Genomic DNA, 22,257 nt, shown 5'->3' with positions numbered 1-22,257 from the left:
AGGTCAGGTGGTGTGCACTGGCTCCTCCCCCTATGACCCTCCTCCAGACTCCAGTTAGGTACTGTGCCCGGACGAGCATACACAATAAGGGAGGCATTTTGAATCCCGGGTAAGACTCATACCAGCCACACCAATCACACCGTACAACTTGTGATCTAAACCCAGTTAACAGTATGACAACAGAAAGGGCCTCTTAAAGATGGCTCCTTAACAATAACCCGAATTAGTTAACAATAACTATGTACAAGTATTGCAGATAATCCGCACTTGGGATGGGCGCCCAGCATCCACTACGGACTCCGAGAAATAGAATTATCGGTAAGTAAATTCTTATTTTCTCTATCGTCCTAAGTGGATGCTGGGGTTCCTGAAAGGACCATGGGGATTATACCAAAGCTCCCAAACGGGCGGGAGAGTGCGGATGACTCTGCAGCACCGAATGAGAGAACTCCAGGTCCTCCTTTGCCAGGGTATCAAATTTGTAAAATTTTACAAACGTGTTCTTCCCCGACCACGTAGCTGCTCGGCAGAGTTGTAATGCCGAGACCCCTCGGGCAGCCGCCCAAGATGAGCCCACCTTCCTTGTGGAGTGGGCTTTTACAGTTTTAGGCTGTGGCAGGCCTGCCACAGAATGTGCAAGTTGAATTGTGTTACAAATCCAACGAGCAATCGACTGCTTAGAAGCAGGTGCGCCCAACTTGTTGGGTGCATACAATATAAACAGCGAGTCAGATTTTCTGACTCCAGCCGTCCTTGCAATGTATATTTTTTAAGGCTCTGACAACGTCCAACAACTTGGAGTCCTCCAAGTCGCTAGTGGCCGCAGGCACCACAATAGGTTGGTTCAGATGAAATGCTGATACCACTTTAGGGAGAAAATGCGGACGAGTCCGCAGTTCTGCCCTATCCGAATGGAAGATTAGATAAGGACTTTTATAAGATAAAGCCGCCAATTCAGATACTCTCCTGGCAGAGGCCAGGGCTAGTAACGTAGTCACTTTCAATGTGAGATATTTCAAATCCACCTTTTTCAATGGTTCAAACCAATGGGATTTGAGGAAATCTAAAACTACATTTAGATCCCACGGTGCCACCGGAGGCACCACAGGAGGCTGTATATGCAGTACTCCCTTGACAAAAGTCTGGACCTCAGGGACAGAGGCCAATTCTTTTTGGAAGAATATTGACAGGGCCGAAATTTGAACCTTAATGGATCCCAATTTGAGACCCATAGATAATCCTGATTGCAGGAAATGTAGGAAACGACCCAGTTGGAATTCCTCCGTCGGAACCCTCCGATCCTCGCACCACGCTACATATTTTCGCCAAATGCGGTGATAATGTTTCACGGTGACTTCCTTCCGTGCCTTAATCAAGGTAGGAATGACTTCTTCTGGAATGCCTTTCCCTTTTAGGATCTGGCGTTCAACCGCCATGCCGTCAAACGCAGCCGCGGTAAGTCTTGAAAAAGACAGGGACCCTGCTGTAGCAGGTCCCTTCTCAGAGGTAGAGGCCACGGTTCGTCCGTGAGCATCTCTTGAAGTTCCGGATACCAAGTCCTTCTCGGCCAATCCGGAACCACTAGTATTGTTCTTACTCTTCTTTGCCGTATGATCTTCAATACCTTTGGTATGAGCGGCAGAGGAGGAAACACATACACTGACTGGTACACCCAAGGAGTTACCAGTGCGTCCACAGCTATTGCCTGTGGATCTCTTGACCTGGCGCAATATTTGTCCAGTTTCTTGTTGAGGCGAGACGCCATCATGTCTACAATTGGTCTTTCCCAACGGTCTATTAACATGTTGAAGACTTCTGGATGTAGACCCCACTCTCCCGGATGAAGATCGTGTCTGCTGAGGAAGTCTGCTTCCCAGTTGTCCACGCCCGGGATGAACACTGCTGACAGTGCTATCACGTGATTCTCCGCCCAGCGAAGAATCTTGGCAGCTTCTGCCATTGCACTCCTGCTTCTTGTGCCGCCCTGCCTGTTTACATGGGCGACCGCCGTGATGTTGTCCGACTGAATCAACACCGGCTTTCCTTGCAGGAGAAGTTCCGCCTGGCTTAGAGCATTGTAGATTGCTCTTAGTTCCAGAATGTTTATGTGAAGAGACTTTTCCAGACTCGTCCATACTCCCTGGAAGTTTCTTCCTTGTGTGACTGCTCCCCAGCCTCTCAGGCTGGCGTCCGTGGTCACCAGGATCCAATCCTGAATGCCGAATCTGCGGCCTTCTAATAGGTGAGCCTTCTGCAACCACCACAGAAGTGACACCCTTGTCTTTGGTGACAGGGTTATTCGCAGGTGCATCTGCAGATGCGACCCTGACCATTTGTCCAACAGATCCCTTTGGAATATTCTTGCATGGAATCTGCCGAATGGAATTGCTTCGTAAGAAGCCACCATTTTTCCCAGGACTCTTGTGCATTGATGTACTGACACTTTTCCTGGTTTTAGGAGGTTCCTGACCAGATCGGATAACTCCTTGGCTTTTTCCTCTGGAAGGAAAACCTTTTTCTGAACCGTGTCCAGAATCATTCCTAGGAACAGCAGACGAGTTGTCGGGATTAAATGGGATTTTGGAATATTCAGAATCCACCCGTGTTGTCTTAGCACCTCTTGAGATAGTGCTAAAGCTGTCTCCAGCTGTTCTCTGGACCTTGCCCTTATTAGGAGATCGTCCAAGTATGGGATAACTAATACGCCTTTTCTTCGAAGAAGAATCATCATCTCGGCCATTACCTTGGTAAAGACCCGAGGCGCCGTGGACAATCCGAACGGCAGCGTCTGAAACTGATAGTGACAGTTTTGAACAATGAACCTGAGGTACCCCTGGTGTGCGGGGTAAATCGGAACGTGTAGATACGCATCCTTGATGTCCAAGGATACCATAAAGTCCCCTTCTTCCAGGTTCGCTATCACTGCTCTGAGTGACTCCATCTTGAACTTGAACTTTTTTATGTAGAGGTTCAAGGACTTCAGATTTAGAATAGGCCTTACCGAGCCATCCGGCTTCGGTACCACAAATAGAGTGGAATAATACCCCTTTCCTTGTTGTAATAGGGGTACTTTGACTATCACCTGCTGAGCGTACAGCTTGTGAATGGCTTCCAACACCCTCTCCCTTTCGGAAGAGACGGTTGGTAAGGCAGACTTCAGGGAACGATGAGGAGGATCCGTCTCTAATTCCAACCTGTACCCCTGAGATATTATCTGCAGGATCCAGGGGTCTACCTGCGAGTGAGCCCACTGCGCGCTGTAATTTTTGAGACGGCCCCCCACTGTCCCCGAGTCCGCTTGAGAGGCCCCAGCGTCATGCTGAGGTTTTTGCAGGAGCCGGGGAGGGCTTCTGTTCCTGGGAAGGAGCTGCCTGTTGGTGTCTCTTCCCTCTTCCTCTGCCTCGTGGCAGGTACGACAAGCCCTTTGCTCTCTTATTTTTGTAGGAGCGAAAAGGCTGCGGTTGAAAGGTCGGTGCCTTTCTCTGTTGGGGAGTGACTTGAGGTAAAAAAGTGGATTTCCCGGCAGTAGCCGTGGCCACCAAGTCTGATAGACCAACTCCAAATAACTCCTCCCCTTTATACGGCAAAACCTCCATGTGACGTTTTGAATCCGCATCGCCTGTCCACTGTCGTGTCCATAAGGCTCTTCTGGCTGAAATGGACATAGCACTCACCCGAGATGCCAGTGTGCAAATATCCCTCTGTGCATCACGCATATAGATAAATGCATCCTTTATTTGTTCTAACGACAGTAAAACATTGTCCCTATCTAGGGTATCAATATTTTCAATCAGGGATTCTGACCAAACTACTCCAGCACTGCACATCCAGGCAGTTGCTATAGCTGGTCGTAGTATAACACCTGCATGTGTGTATATATTCTTTTGAATAACTTCCATCTTTCTATCTGATGGATCCTTAAGTGCGGCCGTCTCAGGAGAGGGTAACGCCACTTGTTTGGATAAGCGTGTGAGCGCCTTGTCCACCTTAGGGGGTGTTTCCCAGCGCGCCCTAACCTCTGGCGGGAAAGGGTATAATGCCAATAACTTTTTTGAAATTATCAACTTTTTATCAGGAGCAACCCACGCTTCATCACACACGTCATTTAATTCTTCTGATTCAGGAAAAACTGTTTGTAGTTTTTTCACACCATACATAATACCCTGTTTTACGGTATCTGTAGTATCAGCTAAATGTAACGTCTCCTTCATTGCCAAAATCATATAACGTGTGGCCCTACTGGAAAATACGTTTGAATTTCTACCGTCGTCACTGGAATCAGTGCCCGTGTCTGGGTCTGTGTCGACCGACTGAGGCAAAGGGCGTTTTACAGCCCCTGACGGTGTTTGAGGCGCCTGGACAGGCATTAATTGATTGTCCGGCCGCCTCATGTCCTCAACTGACTGTTTAAGGGAAGATAAACCATCACGTAATTCCACAAATAAAGGCATCCATTCTGGTGTCGACCCCCTGGGGGGTGACATCTGCATATTTGGCAATTGCTCCGCCTCCACACCAATATCGTCCTCATACATGTCGACACCACGTACCGACACACACCGCAAACTCACAGGGAATGCTCTAATGAAGACAGGACCCACTAGCCCTTTTGGGGAGACAGAGGGAGAGTCTGCCAGCACACACCACAAAGCGCTATATATACAAGGGATATCCTTATATTAAGTGCTCCCTTATAGCTGCTTTAATATATATATATATAGCCATTAATGTGCCCCCCCTCTCTGTTTTACCCTGTTTCTGTAGTGCAGTGCAGGGGAGAGACCTGGGAGCCGTTCTGACCAGCGGAGCTGTGACAGAAAATGGCGCCGTGTGCTGAGGAGATAGGCCCCGCCCCTTTTTCGGCGGGTTCTTCTCCCGCTATTTTTCCAGTCAGGCAGGGGTTAAATATCTCCATATAGCCCCTATGGGCTATATGTGAGGTATTTTTAGCCTTGTATAAGGTTTATATTTGCCTCTCAGAGCGCCCCCCCCAGCGCTCTGCACCCTCAGTGACTGCCCAGTGAAGTGTGCTGAGAGGAAAATGGCGCACAGCTGCAGTGCTGTGCGCTACCTTATGAAGACTGAGGAGTCTTCAGCCGCCGGTTTCCGGACCTCTTCACGCTTCAGCATCTGCAAGGGGGTCGGCGGCGCGGCTCCGGGACCGGACTCCACGGCTGGGCCTGTGTTCGATCCCTCTGGAGCTAATGGTGTCCAGTAGCCAAGCAGCAAATCCACTCTGCATGCAGGTGAGTTTACTACTTTCCCCCTAAGTCCCACGTTGCAGTGATCCTGTTGCCAGCAGGACTCACTGTAAAGAAAAAAACCTAAACTAAACTTTCTCTAAGCAGCTCTTTAGGAGAGCCACCTAGATTGCACCCTTCTCGTTCGGGCACAAAATCTAACTGGAGTCTGGAGGAGGGTCATAGGGGGAGGAGCCAGTGCACACCACCTGACCTAGTAAAGCTTTACTTTTTTGTGCCCTGTCTCCTGCGGAGCCGCTATTCCCCATGGTCCTTTCAGGAACCCCAGCATCCACTTAGGACGATAGAGAAATAGGGATTTTGCACGACTTATCACCAGCTCAGAGATGGTGAAAAGAAATTTGCGATAAAACCTATGGAGACTTTTCGCTGCTAGCTGGATAATGAGTTTTCGCAGATGCGATAAAAAGCCGTTTTTATGGTGAAATCGCATTATAGCAGTTAATTGGATACCCCTATGTGCTTTCAACGTAAACTTCCAACAACAAAAATAAATAAAACTTGTATCATCTTGTTTGATTGATATAAATTTATTTATTTTTTTTGTCGCTTTATGGTGTGTACACACGGTGAGATCCCTGCTATGCCCGATCTTGACTATGCGATTTCCCTTGACCTCCTCCAGCGCACAGATAGAACAGATTTGGACTATCTGTGCTTAAGATTTTGTCTATGTGCGATTTTGACTAAAGGGCCCCATACACTAGCACGATTATGCCCGATTTCAGCCCAATTCGGGCCGATATTCTGGGTGAAAATCGTGCATTTTGGCTGTGTATCCGATCCGATGTGCGGCCCATTGAGCATCGGATCGGATCCTCCAGATTGAATGTGCTGCACTCGTGATATGTCGGACCCCGCAGGCATGGCTGGGATCGCCCAAGATATATCGTATGCAAAAGGACAGCATACGATGTATCTTGGGCGATCCTGCCGCCCGGGAGGCTGCCGGAGGTGATCGCCTGCGACATGTCAGATGGACATGTCGCAGTAGTGTATGGGGCCTTAGTGCCAACTTTGACTATACTTTGTACTAGATAGTATACGGTCATTAGGTCGACAACTATTGGTAGACATGGTCACTAGGTCAACAAGAGTTTATAAATGTATTTATTTTATTTTTTTAACTTTTTCATACCTTACCATCCACATGGACTACTATCAGGAATAGAAACATGTGCCGAGCACAACGAGGCACCTTGCCCGTTCGCTCACCATGCGAGGGGACACAGAGAACTAATTGGGGTTCCCCCTCACTTTATGAAGAAAACGACACCAATTGTTTTTAAAAAAACTCATGTCGACCTAGTATTTGTCGACCTAGTGGACATGTCGACCAATAGTGGTCGACCTAATGACCCATACCCCACTAGATAGTCAAGATTGACTTGCCTGCACAGTCTATCTAGCCTTACGATACCGACCCCACAGGAGCGCGCATCGGGATCGAATTGGTATCGCAAGCTGCCTGACACCTTGAGATATGCACTAACTTTCCTTAAGATTTTGACTGTAGAGAGAAAATCTTACAGATTTATCTCACCGTGTGTACACACCTAGAGTTTTCCCAATAACTCTATTTTGCTGATTAGTAATCCGACACTGATGCAACAGTTAAGTCTAGAAAACACAGGTGTTGAAATCAGGCAAACAATGAATCAGCAGAGCCTGGTAAATATTCTAATGCCAGGAATCCAAAAGTAATGTAATGGCCCCGTATACACCCCTGATATAAGGTCATGGAGTGCTCTACTACTATGCCGCATGATATATAGCAGCCTAATGCTGGCCATACACCATACAATTATCTGGAAGATAATCCGCCAAATCTGGCTGGTTGTAAAGAAAATCTGGTGATGGATGAGAGCAAATGACAATTGACCATTTTCTCCCAAACACTGGAATACAGACAAAAACTGTCATTCATACAAATTGGTTAAATCATGGATTTAACCAATTTGTCTGAAAGACAGGTTTTGTCCATTTTCCAGTGTTTGGGAGCAAATGTCCGATTGTCATTTGCTCACATCCATCGCCAGTTTTTCATTCCAACCAGCCAGATCTGGCGGATTATCTTCCAGATAATTGTACAGTGTAACAACAAGTAACAGCAGCTATCTTATTAGACTCCGGGGGGTCCGGGCTTATTGGAGGAGCCCATCGGAAACCCCTTTGAAGCTCGCAGGCCAACTTTACAGTGCCACGCATTGTGGCCTAGGCCAGCTGCTACTGGGGACTATGGGCCTTATGCAGATCTGATCGCAGCAGCAAATATGTTAGCTAATGGGCAAAAATAAGATTTTACTTACCGATAAATCTATTTCTCGTAGTCCGTAGTGGATGCTGGGGACTCCGTCAGGACCATGGGGATTAGCGGCTCCGCAGGAGACAGGGCACAAAACTAAAGCTTTAGGATCAGGTGGTGTGTACTGGCTCCTCCCCCTATGACCCTCCTCCAAGCCTCAGTTAGGATACTGTGCCCGGACGAGCGTACACAATAAGGAAGGATATTGAATCCCGGGTAAGACTCATACCAGCCACACCAATCACACCGTATAACTTGTGATCTAAACCCAGTTAACAGTATGACAAACGTAGGAGCCTCTGAACAGACGGCTCACAACAATAACAACCCGATTTTTTTGTAACAATAACTATGTACAAGTATTGCAGACAATCCGCACTTGGGATGGGCGCCCAGCATCCACTACGGACTACGAGAAATAGATTTATCGGTAAGTAAAATCTTATTTTCTCTGACGTCCTAAGTGGATGCTGGGGACTCCGTCAGGACCATGGGGATTATACCAAAGCTCCCAAACGGGCGGGAGAGTGCGGATGACTCTGCAGCACCGAGTGAGAGAACTCCAGGTCCTCCTCAGCCAGGGTGTGCCCCTGACCAAGTAGCAACTCGGCAAAGTTGTAAAGCCGAGACCCCTCGGGCAGTCGCCCAAGATGAGCCCACCTTCCTTGTGGAATGGGCATTTATATATTTTGGCTGTGGCAGTCCTGCCACAGAATGTGCAAGCTGAATTGTACTACACATTCAACTAGCAATCGTCTGCTTAAAAGCAAGAGCACCCAGTTTTTTTTTTGGGTGCATACAGGATAACAGCAAGTCAGTTTTCCTGACTCCAGCCGTCCTGGAAATCTATATTTTCAGGGCCCTGACAACATCTAGCAACTTGGAGTCCTCCAAGTCTCTAGTAGCCGCAGGTACCACAATAAGCTGGTTCAGATGAAACGCTGACACCACCTTAGGGAGAAACTGGGGACGAGTCCGCAGCTCTGCCCTGTCCGAATGGACAATCAGATATGGGCTTTTGTGAGACAAAGCCGCCAATTCTGACACTCGCCTGGCCGAGGCCAGGGCCAACATCATGGTCACTTTCCATGTGAGATATTTCAAATCCACAGATTTGAGCGGTTTAAACCAACGTGATTTGAGGAATCCCAGGACTACGTTGAGATCCCACAGTGCCACTGGAGGCACAAAAAGGGGGTTGTATATGCAGTACTCCCTTGTCAAATTTCTGGACTTCAGGAACTGAAGCCAATTCTTTCTGGAAGAAAATCGACAGGGCCGAAATTTGAACCTTAATGGACCCCAATTTGAGGCCCATAGACACTCCTGTTTGCAGGAAATGCAGGAATCGACCGAGTTGAAATTTCTTCGTGGGGCCTTCCTGGCCTCACACCACGCAACATATTTTCGCCACATGTGGTGATAATGTTGTGCGGTCACCTCCTTCCTGGCTTTGACCAGGGTAGGAATGACCTCTTCCGGAATGCCTTTTTTTTTTTTTTTTTTTTTAGGATCCGGCGTTCAACCGCCATGCCGTCAAACGCACCCGCGGTAAGTCTTTGAACAGACACGGTACTTGCTGAAGCAAGTCCCTTCTTATCGGCAGAGGCCCTGAGTCCTCTGTGAGCATCTCATGAAGTTCCGGGTACCAAGTCCTTCTTGGCCCATCCGGAGCCACGAGTATAGTTCTTACTCCTCTACGTCTTATAATTCTCAGTACCTTTGGTATGAGAAGCAGAGGAGGGAACACATACACCGACTGGTACACCCATGGTGTTACCAGAACGTCCACAGCTATTTCCTGAGGGTCTCTTGACCTGGCGCAATACCTGTCCAGTTTTTTGTTCAGGCGGGACGCCATCATGTCCACCTTTGGTCTTTCCCAACAGTGCACAATCATGTGGAAACAACTTCTCGATGAAGTCCCCACTCTCCCGGGTGGAGGTCGTGCTGAGGAAGTCTGCTTCCCAGTTGTCCACTCCCGGAATGAAAACTGCTGACAGTGCTATCACATGATTTTCCGCCCAGCGAAGAATCCTTGCAGTTTCTGCCATTGTCCTCCTGCTTCTTGTGCCGCCCTGTCTGTTTACGTGGGCGACTGCCGTGATGTTGTCCCACTGGATCAATACCGGCTGACCTTGAAGCAGAGGTCTTGCTAAGCTTAGAGCATTGTAAATTGCTCTTAGCTCTAGTATATTTATGCGGAGAGAAGTCCCCAGACTTGATCACACTCCCTGGAAATTTTTTCCCTGTGTGACTGCTCCCCAGCCTTTCAAGCTGGAATCCGTGGTCACCAGGACCCAGTCCTGAATGCATAACCGTGGCACTTTAGTAGATGAGCACTCTGCAGCCACCACAGAAGAGACACCCTTGTCCTTGAAGACAGGGTTATCCGCTGATGCATCTGAAGATGCGATCCGGACCATTTGTCCAGCAGATCCCACTGAAAAGTTCTTGCGTGAAATCTGCCGAATGGAATCGCTTCGTAAGAAGCCACCATTTTTCCCAGGACCCTTGTGCAATGATGCACTGACACTTTTCCTGGTTTTTGGAGGTTCCTGACTAGCTCGGATAACTCCCTGGCTTTCTCCTCCGGGAGAAACACCTTTTTCTGGACTGTGTCCAGAATCATCCCTAGGGACAGCAGACGTGTCGTCGGAGACAGCTGCGATTTTGGAATATTTAGAATCCACCCGTGCTGTCGTAGAAGTACTTGAGATAGTGCTACTCAGACCTCCAACTGTTCTCTGGACCTTGCCCTTATCAGGAGATCGTCCAAGTAAGGGATAATTAAGACGCCTTTTCTTTGAAGAAGAATCATCATTTCGGCCATTACCTTGGTAAAGACCCGGGGTGCCGTGGACAATCCAAACGGCAGCGTCTGAAACTGATAGTGACAGTTTTGTACCACGAACCTGAGGTACCCTTTGTGAGAAGGGCAAATTTGGACATGGAGGTAAGCATCCTTGATGTCCAGGGACACCATATAGTCCCCTTCTTCCTGGTTCGCTATCACTGCTCTGAGTGACTCCATTTAGAATAGGTCTCACCGAGCCGTCTGGCTTCAGTACCACAATATAGTGTGGAATAATACCCCTTTACTTGTTGTAGGAGGGGTACTTTGATTATCACCTGCTGGGAATACAGCTTGTGAATTGTTTCCAATACTGCCTCCCTGTCGGAGGTAGACGTTGGTAAAGCAAACTTCAGGAACCTGCGAGGGGGAGACGTCTCGAACTTCCAATCTGTACCCCTGGGATACTACTTGTAGGATCCAGGGGTCCACTTGCGAGTGAACCCACTGCGTGCTGAAACTCTTGAGACGACCCCCCACCGCACCTGTTTGTACGGCCCCAGCGTCATGCTGAGGACTTGGCAGAAGCGGTGGAAGGCTTCTGTTCCTGGGAATGGGCTGCCTGCTGCAGTCTTCTTCCCTTACCTCTATCTCTGGGCAGATATTATGGGGACGAAAGGACTGAGGCTGAAAAGACTATGTCTTTTTCTTCTGAGATGTGACTTGGGGTAAAAAAGGTGGATTTTTTAGCTGTTGCCGTGGCCACCAGGTCCGATGGACCGACCCCAAATAACTCCTCCCCTTTATACGGCAATACTTCCATGTGCCGTTTGGAATCTGCATCACCTGACCACTGTCGTGTCCATAAACATCGTCTGGCAGATATGGACATCGCACTTACTCTTGATGCCAGAGTTTCGCATATATAGAAATGCATCTTTTAAATGCTCTATAGTCAATAAAATACTGTCCCTGTCAAGGGTATCAATATTTCCAGTCAGGGAATCCGACCAAGCCACCCCAGCGCTGCCCATCCAGGCTGAGGCGATCGCTGGTCGCAGTATAACACCAGTATGTGTGTATATACTTTTTAGGATATTTTCCAACCTCCTATCAGTTGGCTCCTTGAGGGCGTCCGTATCTGGAGACGGTAACGCCACTTGTTTTTATAAGCGTGTGAGCGCCTTATCCACCCTAAGGTGTGTTTCCCAACGCGCCATAACTTCTGGCGGGAAAGGGTATACCGCCAATAATTTTCTATCGGGGGAAACCCACGCATCATCACACACTTCATTTAATTTATCTGATTCAGGAAAAACCACATGTAGTTTTTTCACACTCCACATAATACCCTTTTTTGTGGTACTTGTAGTATCAGAAAAAAGTAACATCTCCTTCATTGCCCTTAACAAGTAAAGTGTGGCCCTAAAGGAAAATACGTTTGTTTCTTCACCGTCGACACTGGAGTCAGTGTCCGTGTCTGTGTCTGTGTCGACCGACTGAGGTAAAAGGACGTTTTAACGCCCCTGACGGTGTTTTAGACGCCTGGACAGGTACTAATTGGTTTGCCGGCCGTCTCATGTCGTCAACCGACCTTGCAGCGTGTTGACATTATCACGTAATTCCTTAAATAAGCCATCTATTCCGGTGTCGACTCCCTAGAGAGTGACATCACCATTACCGGCAATTGCTCCGCCTCCTCACCAACATCGTCCTCATACATGTCGACACACAAGTACCGACACACAGCACACACACAGGGAATGCTCTGATAGAGGACAGGACCCCACTAGCCCTTTGGGGAGACAGAGGGAGAGTTTGCCAGCACACACCAAAAACGCTATATTATACAGGGACAACCTTTATATAAGTGTTTTTCCCTTATAGCATTTTAATATATATATTATGTGACAAGAACACTGGGATAGTGTTTGAGGGCAGGTATATTTGTCCCAGGTTCTTGTCTTACATGTTTTAGAAAATGTTAACTTCTAGGAAAAATGCTTTTTGTTTTGTCTGAACCTTTTCAGTTTGCTGTAAAAGCTGGGTAAAGGCTCTGAGAGAGAGATAAGGCGAGTTCTAGACATTGGGCCCAGTTCGGGTCTTTGGCCTCACAGAGGGCTAATCAGGGTTTCAGCTGTGTAAGAGTGTTATAGTGCTGCTAGCCTGATTAGTATGGGCAGACTGCCTGGGAAGGCTGCAGGATCTGTGTGTGAGAGACACGCTTTCTGATGCAAGTAAGCTATACAGTATGTACTGAAGAACTCTGTGTTTTGTTTAGTGACAGTTAGGAATATCTTATGTTTAGTTAGTGCCGGACAGGCAAGGTATTTTTATTTTGGGGTTTGTTTTATTTTCTTTTTCAATAAAACTGGCCGGGGTCAGTTGTACCAGAAACTGGACTTGTGTTGTTCCTCAGCTGCTGCGTGCGGCCATATTCCCCAGGAAAAGGCGCCTTGCACCCCTACAGTGTTACAACTTGGTGGAGAATGCGAGCACACCGTTCTGCGCATAAGTGAAAGCAGCAGCTTTGTGAGGCCTGCAGAAAACGGTGGTTTATGCAGATACAGCCCAGTGTGAAGTTACTGAGACTCACCCCTGAGGGTTTGATATATGTCCTGGGTGAAAGCAGCTACAAAGCCGCCTGAAAAATCTGTCGACATGGAGGATCTGCTTAAAGCCTTGCTGCAAGCTACAGCGGTTCAGCAGGAGGCCAACCGACAGCAGCAGGTGGCAATGGAGGAAAATATAAGACAGCAGCAGGTGGCAATGGAGGAAAATAAGAGACAACAGCAGGCAGTTGTTGATGAACTTTACAGGCAACAGCGTCAGGATAGAGAGGCCTTAGCAGAAGTGGTGCAGAGACTTGCAGCTCGGGTTGGAGATGTGGCCGTCAGTGCTCCAACCAGCTCTAGTTCTATACGGGCCAGTCACTTCCTGCAGAAAATGACAGAGGCTGATGATGTGGAGGCCTATCTGACCACGTTTGAAAGGACTGCCGAGCGTGAGAACTGGCCGAAAGCACAGTGGGCCAGTCTGCTGGCACCTTTCCTGTCAGGTGAGCCCCAAAAAGCTTACTTTGATTTAAGCCCTGCTGAGGCTCGGGACTATGATAAACTAAAGACTGAGATCCTGACCCGCCTGGGAGTCACGCTGTCAGTACGAGCACAACGGGTGCACCGTTGGCTGTACGCCATGGAGAAGCCTCCGCGCTCCCAGATGCACGACCTTATTCAGCTAACAAAAAAATGGCTACAGCCAGAGACATTAACTGGTCCCCAGATGGTGGAAAGAGTCGTCATGGACCGCTACTTGAGATCTTTGCCCATGGTCCTGCGCAAGTGGGTGAGCCATGGAAACCCGGGTACTGCTGACCAATTAGTGGACATGGTAGAGAGGTATTTGGCAGCAGAGGAACTACTGATGACCACCCAGCAACCCATAGATCCTCGACAGCGCCCTTCAGTAAAGACTGGTAAGACTGTTCCGTGGGAAAACGTTGCTGGGCGGTTAAGAGAACGCAAGGCTGGAGAGACTGTAAACACTGGCCCTGGAGACAGGCCAATGGGGATAGAACGGTCTATGCTGCCCAAACGGGTTGATAATCGTGTGGTTAAATGTTTTAGGTGTGGTATGCCAGGTCATGTTATTGCCAATTGCCCAGTCACGCAAGAACCCATGCAATGTGATGCTGCCTTTGAATGTCGCAGAATGTCTTTCTTTGCTAGGTTAGCCTGTACTGTGGTACCTTCACCTGAGCTGGAAAAACAAATGTGTGATGTGTTCTTAGAGGGTAACCGGGTAGAGGCCTTGCTAGATTCAGGAAGTTTAGTTACCCTCGTGAAAGCTGGGTTAGTGAACCCCTTAAAGGTCCAGCAAATACCTATTGGGGTAACTTGCATACATGGGGATACCCAACATTATGCCACTGCTGAGGTGAATATAGAAACTTGTTGTGGGTCAGCAATGGTTAAAGTGGGACTGGTCCCTACCTTGGTGCATGAGGCCATAATAGGGAGGGATTTTCCTCATTTTTGGAAACTGTGGGAATCACGGTTATCAACAGATGTGAGAAGTAAAAAGCCAGTTGATAATACCGGTGATTTTATGGATGTACGTGGGTCTTCGGAACTTTCTGGCCCTTTGCCTTTTGCTAGTTTGGCTGGGGAAGTGACAGATGGGGAGTCCAGTGAGGACCCTCTTGCCGGGAACAGAGACATAGTAGTTAGAACTGAAAGCGTGCCTGACCTGGAGGTAAAGAAGGATCTGTTTGCGTCTGAACAGTTAAAGGATCCTACCTTAATAAAGGCTAGAGAGAATGTTAAGATTGTTAATGGGGAACCTGTGGTACCAGGTGACAGGGTTACGTATCCCCACATGGCCATCTGTAATGAGCTCTTGTACCACATTGTCAAAAGGGGTGAGGATGTGGTGGAACAGCTGGTAGTTCCCCAGCCTTATCGGAGAACGGTACTAGATTTAGCTCATAGTCACGTTACCGCAGGACATTTAGGGGCAGAAAAAACCACTGAAAGAGTTTTACAAAGGTTCTTTTGGCCAGGGGTTTATAAAGAAGTGTCTGAATATTGTTCTTCCTGTCCTGAATGCCAGTATCATGCCCCTAGACCCCATTTCAGGAGCCCACTAGTTCCCATGCCTATTATAGAGGTCCCGTTTGACAGAATAGCCATGGATCTCGTGGGGCCCTTGTTAAAGTCTGCTCGGGGCCATCAGTATATCCTGGTAATTATGGACTATGCCACTCGATATCCTGAGGCTGTCCCTTTACGCACTATCACAACCAAGGCAATAGCTAGGGAGCTGGTGCAGGTATTTAGTAGAGTGGGAATACCAAAAGAAATTTTGACTGACCAAGGTACTCCATTTATGTCAAGGATCATGAAAGAGTTGTGCAAGTTATTTAAGGTCACTCACCTCAGGACGTCCATCTACCATCCCCAAACTGACGGGTTGGTGGAAAGGTTTAATAAAACATTAAAAAGTATGTTAAAAAAGGTTGTTGAGAGAGATGGGAAAAACTGGGATTGTTTGTTGCCCTACTTGTTAATGGCCGTCAGAGAAGTTCCTCAGTCCTCTACGGGGTTTTCTCCATTTGATTTGTTGTATGGTAGACACCCCAGAGGGCTGTTGGATATTGCCAAAGAGACGTGGGAAGGACAGCCCACTCCTTATAGAAGCGTTATTGAGCATGTAACACAAATGCAGGATAGGATTGCAGCCGTGGTACCTGTTGTCAGAGAGCACATGGAACAGGCCCAAAGTGCTCAACAGAGGGTCTATAACCGGAGTGCCAAGATACGGGAATTTGCTCCTGGAGATAGAGTTCTTGTTTTGGTACCCACTGTGGAAAGCAAATTCCTAGCTAAATGGCAGGGTCCATTTGAGATTAGGGAAAAAGTGAATGAGGTTAATTACAAAGTATACCAGCCGGGAAAGAGAAAACCCGAACAGATCTACCATGTTAACTTAATCAAACCCTGGAAAGATAGGTTGTCTCTGTCAGCGGAGCCTTGCCCTTCGGTGTCTTCACCCCGGTTGCTTCCCGCAGTGAAGGTGTCAGAGACATTATCAGCTGATCAGAACAATCAGGTTAAAGAATTTCTCATCCAAAATAGGGAGGTATTTTCAGAGCTGCCTGGCCGAACGACCATAATAAAACATGACATTGTCACAGAACCAGGGGTCAGGGTTCATTTAAAGCCATATAGGATTCCTGAAGCTCAGCGAGAAGCTATTTCTAAGGAAGTTAAAACCATGTTAGAACTGGGAGTCATAGAGGAGTCTAACAGTGAGTGGTCCAGTCCCATAGTGCTCATCCCGAAGCCCGACGGTAGCATACGCTTCTGTAATGACTTTCGTAAGTTAAATGAGGTGTCCAAGTTTGACGCATACCCCATGCCCCGTGTGGATGAGCTTGTAGAAAGGCTGGGAACAGCCAGGTTTCTCACCACATTGGACCTGACCAAAGGTTACTGGCAAATACCTTTATCTGATAGCGCCAAAGAAAAAACAGCCTTTTCGGTTCCGGAGGGGCTGTACCAGTATAAGATGTTACCCTTTGGGTTGCATGGGGCTCCAGCAACCTTTCAACGGGCGATGGATAAAATTTTGAGGCCCCATAGAAAATATGCAGCTGCCTATTTGGATGATGTGGTAATTCACAGTACAGACTGGGGGTCCCATTTGGTTAAAGTACAAGCAGTACTGGACTCAATCAGAGAGGCAGGGTTAACTGCTAACCCAAAGAAGTGCTGCCTCGCAATGGAGGAGGTCAAATACTTGGGCTTCACCATAGGCAGAGGTCTGATTAGGCCCCAATTGAATAAAGTTGATGCTATTCAAAACTGGCCTCGTCCAGTGAATAAAAAACAGGTAAGGGCTTTTTTGGGAATTACTGGGTACTATAGACGGTTTATTCCTAATTTTGCGACCACAGCGGTGCCGTTGTCAGACCTTACCAAAGGGAAGCAGTCAAATGTGGTGAAATGGAACCCTGATGCAGAAAAGGCGTTCCAAGCGTTAAAAGTGGCTTTGTGTTCACAACCGGTGTTGATAACACCAGATTTTTCAAAAGAATTTGTGGTACAGACAGATGCCTCAGAGGTAGGGATAGGTGCTGTGCTGTCCCAAACCAGAGATGGGGACGAACACCCTATCATTTATTTGAGTAGGAAACTCAATGAGCATGAAAAAAGGTATGCCATTGTGGAAAAGGAGGCTTTGGCCATTAAGTGGGCACTAGATACCTTGAGATATTACCTCTTGGGTAGACAATTCAGACTAGTGACAGACCATGCCCCTTTAAAATGGATGTATGTAAATAGAGGCAAGAATGCTCGTGTAACTAGATGGTTTCTAGCGTTGCAGGACTTTAAGTTTACTGTCGAACATAGACCGGGAACACAATTGGCCAACGCAGATGCATTGTCTCGCATCTTCTGTTTGGGGGCTACAAGTGTTCCGGCCCCTAGGTCGAAACAGGGGAGGGGGATATGTGACAAGAACACTGGGATAGTGTTTGAGGGCAGGTATATTTGTCCCAGGTTCTTGTCTTACATGTTTTAGAAAATGTTAACTTCTAGGAAAAATGCTTTTTGTTTTGTCTGAACCTTTTCAGTTTGCTGTAAAAGCTGGGTAAAGGCTCTGAGAGAGAGATAAGGCGAGTTCTAGACATTGGGCCCAGTTCGGGTCTTTGGCCTCACAGAGGGCTAATCAGGGTTTCAGCTGTGTAAGAGTGTTATAGTGCTGCTAGCCTGATTAGTATGGGCAGACTGCCTGGGAAGGCTGCAGGATCTGTGTGTGAGAGACACGCTTTCTGATGCAAGTAAGCTATACAGTATGTACGCTATACAGTATGTACTGAAGAACTCTGTGTTTTGTTTAGTGACAGTTAGGAATATCTTATGTTTAGTTAGTGCCGGACAGGCAAGGTATTTTTATTTTGGGGTTTGTTTTATTTTCTTTTTCAATAAAACTGGCCGGGGTCAGTTGTACCAGAAACTGGACTTGTGTTGTTCCTCAGCTGCTGCGTGCGGCCATATTCCCCAGGAAAAGGCGCCTTGCACCCCTACAGTGTTACAATACATATCGCCAAATAAGTGCCCCCCCTCTCTGTTTTAACCCTGTTTCTGTAGTGCAGTGCAGGGGAGAGCCTGGGAGCCTTCCCACCAGCCTTTCTGTGAGGGAAAATGGCGCTGTGTGCTGAGGAGAATAGGCCCCGCCCCCTTTTCGGCGGGCTTCTTCTCCCGTTTTTCTGAGACCTGGCAGGGGTTAAATACATCCATATAGCCTCCAGGGGCTATATGTGATGTATTTTTAGCCAGAATAAGGTATTATACATTGCTGCCCAGGGCGCCCCCAGCAACGCCCTGCACCCTCCGTGACCGTTGGTGTGAAGTGTGTGACAACAATGGCGCACAGCTGCAGTGCTGTGCGCTACCTTCATGAAGACTGAAAAGCCTTCTGCCGCCGGTTTCTGGACCTTCAATCTTCAGCATCTGCAAGGGGGGTCGGCGGCGCGGCTCCGGGACGAACCCCAGGGTGAGACCTGTGTTCCGACTCCCACTGGAGCTAATGGTGTCCAGTAGCCTAAGAAGCCAATCCATCCTGCACGCAGGTGAGTTGAACTTCTCTCCCCTAAGTCCCTCGATGCAGTGAGCCTGTTGCCAGCAGGACTCACTGAAAATAAGAAACCTAAAAACTTTTTCTAAGCAGCTCCTTAAGAGAGCCACCTAGATTGCACCCTGCTCGGACGGGCACAAAAACCTAACTGAGGCTTGGAGGAGGGTCATAGGGGGAGGAGCCAGTACACACCACCTGATCCTAAAGCTTTAGTTTTGTGCCCTGTCTCCTGCGGAGCCGCTAATCCCCATGGTCCTGACGGAGTCCCCAGCATCCACTTAGGACGTCAGAGAAACCATGTTGCACTGCAGGGGGGGCGGCAGATGTAACATGAGCAGAGAGAGTTAGAGTTGGGTGGGGTGTGTTCAAACTGAAATCTAAATTGCAGTGTAAAAATACAGCAGCCAGTATTTACCCTGCACAGAAACAATATAACCCACCCAAATCTAACTCTCTCTGCACGTTACATCTGCCACCCCTGCAGTGCACATAGTTTTGCCCGTTGGCTAACAAATTTGCTGCTGCGATCAGGTCTGAATTAGGCCCTATGTGCACTTTGCATGGTATTTTTATTTTTTTGAATGGGGACATGGCCACACCTCCCTGATTTGGCCATGTCCCTCCCCAATACCCAGGCTCTTCTCAGCTCTAGATGGCCCTGTCAGTCTACACTAATTAATTTACTCTTTCTTGTCACCCCAGTATCTTTAGCCCTTCTAGCGTTTCACAAATTCTCTTACCCATGTAAGCACCCCATTTACATCACTGCAAACCATCCTTTAGCATCCTTAACACTACGTTTTGAACCTGGTTTAAGAATGACTATCTTTTTCTAATGCATTATGTATGGTAAATGTTTATAATGTTATACAATATTCACTATGTTGTGGTAGAGCAACGTCAATATGTTTCTGCTGTAGTTCTGTAACTGGAACCCTCAGGTCATAACATAAGCACACTGCTAAAAGAATGTGACCAACAAATATAACATTTCATAAGGAATGATCTCTTTCTACAAAAATACAGCACCTCACATTATAAAAGAAAAAACTAGCGAGAACTGGTTAAACTGTTATATCATCATTCATATAGATAGACACAACAGGAGTCAGCCAATTTCACTAAAGAGATTACTGGACTTTACTGGTCAGTACATTATAGCTCTTTATTTTCTCATACTACTACTTTTACAAAGTAATAATAACAATACTAATAATAATAATATTTATATAACTCTTCTTTCTGAAAAGACTCAAAGGGGGAGAGTCAGTTGTTTTGACGGGCACTCTAAGTAATGCGGTCTGACAGAGCTATTCAATTGTTGCTACTATGGGGCTCAACTGCCGCAGATGCCCATTACATTAATTTGATTTTCAAGCCCAAAAGAACCATGTTAAGCCACGTAACCCAACTAAGCCCATCTAAAGTACTGGTTAGGGCTGCCAAAACATGGACTTTTCACTGATTTCTACTCGCCACCTCAGTAGGTCATGAGCAGAAATATGGGCTAACATGGCATTCGCACTACACTGCAGCAACAAATGAATTGCTCCATCAGGTGCCCAAAAAACAATACAATCTCCCCAAAGCGCTTTACATATGCAGCAAACATGTTTTGTAAAAGAGACAGCCATCTTTTGCCCACTACAAAGGTAACATTGTACAGTGGCAACATTTACATGAAGTTCAAATACATGATACAAGATACCCAAAGAATGAATCGGTACAGCAGATTATTTATCCCACACATAAAAGCACCTACTAAATATATAGTGCCAACGAAATAATATATTTAATATATACTACAAATGTATTACAGGTGTACGCCACTGTATCCATGCATCACATTCTCTTCAGCACTTGCAGCTGCATTGTCAGCTTGTGCAATAATATGTGAAGCATGCCCAGTAAAGAAAGCAGAGAGGTCACAGCAATGGGTCCCCAAGCCAGCAATGCCAATTAGAGAGCACTGGCAAAGAAAAGCTGTAAATAAAAGGCATGGCAGAGTATCAGAGGGATTACTCATTACCACAATGCTTACTGAAAGATGCGTACACCAACCCCATGTTTTCACAGAAAGCATAACTGACACGCTGTGCTTTGCCATTTGCACCTTTTTCCCTATATCAACATCCACTGGCTGAAAACTGTGCAAGGTACTGGTGCCATTTCTGACGACGGGGAGTTTAATATATTAAAATTTGGTTTTATACAGTGGAAAGTCCATTCACCAATATGATTTGCACATAGCTTGAAAAGTTGGGTTGATCAGGGCTTTAAGATGTTTTGCAGTCACTGTCTCCTGCAGCTGAATGACACTGACTGTCTGTATTCTGCCCAGAGGCACAGTTTATGGTCATTAGCATGCATTGTCATATAAGACAGGCAAGAAGAAGCACAGTGCACACTGTCACACAGGCATGCACACTGCTATGATGCCCATACGGTGCCCAATGACACTGCAGTGAATAGTGATTGTATTGCATGCACCAACCTGTCTGCCTGGCAGCTCAGTAGCCCCAGCATCACGTGGTTCTCCTGCGCTGGTGGGAACAACGTTACGCCACCGGTCCAGTCCATGCATTCGCAGCCCCCCCTAATGTCCTTTACAGTTGCGTAACTTCTACTGCGAAATGATGTTCCATTCTCCAACGGGAGAACCCATAGCTGACGTCATGCTGGATCAAACAGGCCGGTAGCCAATATGAAAGCGGCTCTCATACAGTCACTGGTGCCTGCGACACTCCGGCGGGTGTAGCCAATGTGAAGACAGCAGCTCAGTCACATGGTCTAACGGGACTCGCAAAGGGGAGGCCTCTGCCTGGGAAAATAGACAACGTCTACCAATGAAATGCTGAGTTGTGCGATGGACGTCAGTGGCAACCAATGGACGGGAGCAGAACGTAATGGTCACTTCAGCGGCCGTGTTGTCATGGTGTGTAGTGCAGATTGTTTACATTCGTGGTCTATAGGGGAGATGCTAGTAGATATTGCTCTGAAGAAGCTCAATGCGAAACGCGCGTAGGCACTTTGCTATGCTGCATACATGCTGCTTGTAGTTAGACATGTGTGTCTTTTATACCATGAGAGGCCGCCATAACATTATGTACATACTGAGATGGTAGATATGGTGAATAATACAGAGAGCTGCACTAGGGGGGTTGGTCATTCCGACCCGATCGCTCGCTGCAGTTTAGCTCAACGATCGGGTCGGAACTGCGCATGTGCATGCCAGCCGTCGTTGCCTAGCGATCACCTCCGAGGCAGAGGCGGTCGCTGGGTGGGAGGGGGATGGACACCGCCATTTAGAGGGCGCGGTTCGGCCAACGCAGGTGTGGCCGGACCGTTGGGGGGGGGGGGGGGGGGCTGCGGCCGCTGCGTGACGTCACACGCAGCCACTGCGACCCGGGGCAGCGAGGAGGTTCTCAGGAGCTGCGCTGGGTGGGAGTAACTCCTGAGATGCAAAAGCATCGCCGCTGTGCGATGCTTTCGCATTTCTGCGGAGGGGGGGCGGGGCGGCACTGACATGCGGGGCGGACTAGCCCTGGGCTGGGCGTCCCCCCGCATGTCTGAGTGCCTGATCGTAGCTGTGTTAAATTACTTACGTACAACAAGGGAAATCAATTGCTGGCTCACAGTGGCATTAAGTGTCAGTGTAACCCACAGGGGCAGAGGTACTAAGCCATGGAGAGTAATAAAGTATAGAGAGATAAACTACCAAACAACCAACTCCTAACGCTGGGTACTTACCTGGT

The 22,257-nt window shown here is 47.7% G+C and overlaps 1 protein-coding gene across 3 annotated transcripts in view; it reads right to left on the bottom strand.

The window, feature by feature from the left end:
- GPR155 (G protein-coupled receptor 155) overlaps positions 1 to 21,193 on the bottom strand; it is a 187,653-nt gene extending 166,460 nt beyond the window's left edge. The window contains exon 1 of one of the 3 annotated variants that reach the window (XM_063933431.1): positions 20,997 to 21,193. The gene's annotated coding sequence lies outside the window, so the exon portion shown is untranslated. The remainder of the gene's footprint in view (positions 1 to 20,996) is intronic. The other 2 variants (XM_063933432.1, XM_063933430.1) reach the window with 2 other exon arrangements.
- Between the last annotated feature and the right edge of the window lie 1,064 nt (positions 21,194 to 22,257).

This window comes from Pseudophryne corroboree, chromosome 7, assembly GCF_028390025.1.
Source record: "Pseudophryne corroboree isolate aPseCor3 chromosome 7, aPseCor3.hap2, whole genome shotgun sequence".
NCBI classification, from domain to species: Eukaryota; Metazoa; Chordata; class Amphibia; order Anura; family Myobatrachidae; genus Pseudophryne; species Pseudophryne corroboree.
Note: the sequence above shows the minus strand (reverse complement) of the source record. Positions and strands in the feature narration are given on the sequence as shown.